This window comes from Plodia interpunctella, chromosome 6 (genome assembly GCF_027563975.2).
Source record: "Plodia interpunctella isolate USDA-ARS_2022_Savannah chromosome 6, ilPloInte3.2, whole genome shotgun sequence".
NCBI classification, from domain to species: domain Eukaryota; kingdom Metazoa; phylum Arthropoda; class Insecta; order Lepidoptera; family Pyralidae; genus Plodia; species Plodia interpunctella.
Genome location: NC_071299.1, coordinates 11,208,575 through 11,214,574, shown reverse-complemented (window position 1 = coordinate 11,214,574; position 6,000 = coordinate 11,208,575).

Below are 6,000 nucleotides of genomic sequence, written 5' to 3'. Positions count from 1 at the left end.
TTCAATGCCCCCATACAAATTGTATTTGGCAAGGTAATGTGTGTAAGTGGCCAGTAATATGTGTAAGATTTTTTGTTGAACTAAAGAAACTGTTCCAAACAAAGAAACCGATCATTCATCAGGTACTTGTGCTCAACCAGTTAAAACCTAAACCTAAAACTAAGAAAAAGTAAAAAAAAAATCGTTTTTATTAGATAGTTATGAAATATGGTTATAGAAAATGGACTAAAGTGTGCTGGCGTAAACCAGATACTACTTGTAGTATAACAAAACTGTTTGAGATGTATTTGTGCCTAAGTTCCAATTAGAATTATTGCAAATGTATCTAATACTTCGCTTAAAATTAATCTTACAACTTAAGAATTTATAAAGAGCTGCTAAAATGATGAACCTGTCTTAATAAATATAGCATGCCTCGGAGTGGAAAAAAGAGAGATAGCTTTAGATTTGACAGAGACGCAGTCCCTAAACGACAGAGATACAATGCTTGGGAGCTCTTCAAAGTTCATCAAAAAACAAAATAAGTACCTACAGTTACTTTTTTAGACAACGGTACATCACAAAAGTACCGTGGCCCATTAATTAGATAGCTATCTCCTTCCGATGCAGCAGTAATTGAGTCTAGGGAGCGATTTCACGCTATCGTATGGAAGTCGAAATTATTTTATTGACGGAAGCCGATCCCGATACCCCACTCATTAAGGGCTACCGAGTGCCGTATCGCAGGTAGCGTACAGGATGTTTAAAATAGTATCTATATTATTATTTATAACTAGCTTATGGTATCTACATTCTTATTCATAGCTATTGCCCGAGCCTTCGCCCGCGTTTAATTCGTGTGTCCGCTCATTATTTGCAACATCATCACGGGTTCTAAGCAATACATCGCAATGAAGATTTTAAGTTAGACCAAGATGGTCTAACTTATATATACATATGATGCTATACAACTGAGAACCGCATCAAATTCCATCTAATAGTTTTTACGATTTGCGCGAACAAACATAGCCCAAGTAAACATAGTTTTATTATATGTATAGGTATAGATTTAGCTGTCGTGTTTCTCATCGTCGTGGATATAACACACACAATGATTTTTTGAGATTAATGGGATGGTTTGACATTGCATTCAATTCGCACACTATATGATAAATCAATAACTAGAATGCAGGTTCCCTCGCGATGTTTTCCTTCATTAGAAGCAAGTGGTGGTATATCAAACTACTATATACAATGTCTTGGTTTTGAATCTCATGTGGCACGACTATGATTCGAACCTGATATTTATCGGTTTACAAACGGTCTTGATCATTGGAATGAATCTAACTAGTAACTAGCAAATCTTCTTTTTAGAGTGTGTTATATCTAACATTGGATCAGATCAGATTTTATTCAACGCGCTTAAAAACCACAGCTTCTAATTAGAAAATAACATAAGTACCAAAAAGCATTTTATCTGTTTGTAAAAGACAAACACAAAGATTATTTATTTGCAAAAACATGAGTTTACATTTTTTTTTACAATGTGGTGTTTAAAGAAAAGCTTAATCCTACATGTTTCACCGTCCACGGGTATGGCTGTATGGTTAATTCATTATAATTCACCAGCGGCCCGTGCCGGCTTTGCTCGGGTAAAAACACAATAAATTATACACCTAAACCTTGCTCAGGAATCAAACTATCTATTGGTGAAAACCGCATGAAAATCCGTGCGGTAGTTTTTATGTTTATCGCGAACAGATAGACAGACAGACGTAGCAGAGGACTTATAATATATTATTGTCTTATAATATCTAAGGATTCATTCAAATTAAAGGAGCACCCTGTATTCCCTCCGTGCGCGGCGGCTGCGTACGGATTGAGTAAAATGCCTCCTTATCTCGGCCCTAATGGCCCGGGAACATGTCAATTCATCACTTGCATGTCTCACACGCTTTTATTTCTCTAAATAATCCCTTTTCCACCTTTTATTTACCAACCAGAGGCCACCGATGCACCGAGATATGTGAGGTGAAAAAGTTGAAACGGAGTTTCATTATAGGATTATGGAATAAATAAATAAAAAACTCCGTAGACAGAAAATTATCATCAAAAACGAGTGAAATTATTTAACAAATTGTTTGTTCAGAAAATAATTTGAAAGAGAAATAATTACATGTAGAAATATTGTTTATTTGTTAGATTTGGTCATTGTGGATGAACTGTCAAATTATATGACATGATGATTATAATTACATTTATAATTATCATGTTAAGGAATTCATTAACAAACAATGGTTTAATCGTAAAATTGTAATACATTGTTGCTTATAGTGTATAGGAACTTTGGCTTATAAAATAAACTGCAAACTTAAAATTGAATGCTGCGCATCCTGGCGTCTTAATTTTTACCACTGTCCATGAATGCGGCGAGATCTTCCCAATTTTATGTCAACACATCATGATAATATGTAAATTATCACGTTTCTCCGAAACAAATCACGTGCAAGTTAATAATAAAGTTGCCTGATTTTTTATTGATCGTTAAAACACTATATTTGCACATAAACATTTTACGTGTTAAACACTTTTTGTTGCTACCGTGTGGAAGGAGAAAAAAGGGAATGTCGGCGGAAGCCTCTTCTAAGGCGGCCGATAAGTTAGAAGCCGACAAAAGGCATTAATACGTTTAGAAGGTATTATAAATCACTAAGAGCATAGTTATCAGGCACACAATTAAGACGTCTCGACTCGGCCAACACAGGGTATTAAGAAATATGTCCGCATAAAGGACCTTGAGCCAATTGGTATTTGATTCTGATATTATGTTGGATTGTATATGTTTGTTGTCGAAAAAAAACATATTACGAAATGGACACTAAAATCTCAGTTAAATTTACTGTTGGAAATAACAAGAATTTAGGTTACATTGTTAATTTTGACGTTGATTTTAATCGGCACGCCGCCGATGACGTTTGCACAAAATGGCATACTTTGCGTTTTTCTGCGCATTTTGAAGTTAACGTTGCAAGGTGCAACCCACCCTTAGTTTTTTTATTGTCTATAACTCAATTTTGTGATCTGTTTGTATTACTGTACCGACCACACATAAGCGATTTAAGAAGATTTTTTTTTGATTTTGAATAAAGAGATGACAGGAAAAAGTACCCGACGTGATTTCATACTTAGTTAAAATAACAAAAATATATCTAACTGTTATGCTGTTAATATATATAAATGTATTCAATACACGAACTTTATGTATGTAATTCGTAAGTACCGCGGCTATGTACCCAATTAAAGTATTTTAATTAAATTTAAGTAGTAAATAAGCCATCACAAAACGAAAGCGAATCCCAACCAGATCCACTATTCCGCAAGCCGCAAAAGGGAACAAATAACATCCCGATAACAACACTCGGGAATCGATTTCGAGAGTAACCATTTAATTATTTTATCGATAATCTCGCATCTTGCTGGCCAGTAACAAAATAAGAATTTAAAAAAAATAAAAGATGATGCAGGTAATCGTCGCTTAGTCCGACGCCCGGTAGCCGCGGGCGGATTACCGATTTTATCGTCTCATAACTGAGTCGATTTATAAGTATCGATTATACGTATCGATCGACTCGCTCGCGGTCATTCGTTTTTTCGCTCGGTGCGCGTCTGTCAGCTTGCATGTTCTCTAAATAACGATTTTGTTCGCTAATGACTTATAGCTTTTTAGGGCATGGATTCCGCGAAGTGTTTACGTTATTTCAATATTTTTTGAGGTGGTATTAGAGTGCAATTTACCCATTAATGGCGACTGAAAGTGTATTTTTTTGGAAAATGATAGTGCCTTGCTGACATCATTGGCCAATGGCCATGACCCGCATGTTCACTTATGAATGCCAGCTTTAATAGAATACCCATAACTTCTAGTGAAGGAAAACGAAAATAAATCAACATTCTTGTTGATTCATCAAGTAGGTATACCAACTAGAAAATATAATTTAAAAAAAAAATACTTTCTAATAAGATTACATACAGAATTATCCACAAAATAGTTAAAAACATCTGTATGGGATTTTATTCACAGTTCGCCATAGCGGAGACTGTCCATAACGTCACTATAAAATAGTCTAAACGATATCCGGTTCGCGACGTCTTGTATTTATTGTTATCGTCTATTGAAAAATAAAAATAAAATAAATTTTTACGTTGGTTTTTTCCGCAAGTTGCCAACTCGCTTGTTAGGATTTATGGCATTCCTACGAGACGACTTGTTTACATCTCCTTATTGGTCTAATTAGAATGAGGATAGAACGTACACAATTCAAGATAAAAACCTGATGGGTATTTGCAAGAAACATAACAGAACTGGTATTGGTCCTGTGGTTATGTCTGTGAACTGAAAGATCGCAGTTTCGAACCTGCTCCTGCCACATATAATCTCGGGTATACAAAATACCAAACTTATTTATTTATATTTTCATTTAACAATCGCTTCCTGTAGTGGAACCCTGCTCTATTTAAGAAGCTGAATAAATTCATCAACCTTTTCGGGTGACATTATAATTTATGGCTAAATGTGGCTAATACTGTTTTTTTTTTTAATATAGAAATTGTGATTTCTTATGATTTTATAAACTTCGAATAAGTCTTGTTTCATTAATTATATGAAAAAATTTTGTGTGCTTCACAAAATCTTGCAAAAATTTAAATTAAATTAATTATAAAAAATTTAGCCTGTGATTGACCTCTCATCTTTAGTCAGCTATATCAGTGTCAAATATTATCAAAATCGGTCTAGTGATTTAGACGCTTTCACGTCTAATAAGCGGGCCGACTTTCCCATTTATAATAGTCATTACTGTCTTATTAATTAGTTAATCATAGACTACGACCTAAAACATTTCATATAATCAACCCGCCTGCATAGAAGGGTGAAAGTTCCATACTAATGGTACTGGTGTTAATACTAACATACACATAGCATATTTTAGATATATATCTAGTATCGTCAAACCAACAAATAGTATTGTCCGTTAAGGACACTAAACGAAGGATTCAATTACCTATATTATGACATGTATTCGATGTAAGCGAAGCGGATATATCGTCGCATTTATTGGCGGGGGCGTTCGTTCACCGGTTTATTGGTTGGAAACACTAGCCTGAGCCTACTAGATTTGATGTTAGATTATGAATTTGACGTTATATTAGGAAAAATCGCAACAGATTGAGCTAGCCCCAAAGTAAATTCGAGACGTGTTATGGGATGCCAACTCAACGATGCTGTATTTTATAACAAATATATAGATAAACATCCAAGACCCGGGCCAATCAGAAAAATATCATTTTCCATCATGACCAGACCGGGGATCGAACCCGGGACCTCTCGGTTCAGAGGCAAGCACTATACCACTGCGCCACCGAGATCGTGTAGCTTGTGTGCAATGTAGCAAGCTTGAATGTAGTAAAAAGGCATTATTGCTGCATTGCGCCCAATCACTTTGCGGCTCCGTTGTTTTCCATAGGTTTTGACGCCGACGTGCCTTAAGTAAATACGTCGAAACTTCCTAACGTCTAGACTAGACTGCCTATATCAACCATTGATGCACAATTTCGCGGGAGTCGCGCAGGAATGGCCAATTTAAAACAATCTAAGTGTTATGTTGTAGTTTTATAAGCATTACTAGCAATAATTTGAGTGCTTGTTACTTGCTAATAAACATTTATTCATTTGATTAATCTTAACACACGAATGAATGTACAGGGACCGACACTGTTTACATAAGCTTTTTTGTTCATTTCTTCTCAGCAGTGGTCGTTCCGAAACGACACTAATCCATACTAACATTATAAATTTGAAAATGTGCTTATATGTTTGTTTGTCTCTTTCACGTCAAAACGGAGCAACGCATTAGGTTTATTTTTGGTGTGGATATAATTTGGAGAGTATCATAGGCTACTTTTAGCCCAGGCAGAGCCACGGGTAATAGCTAGTTGTTAACACATGCTTTGACTGACTGCAAG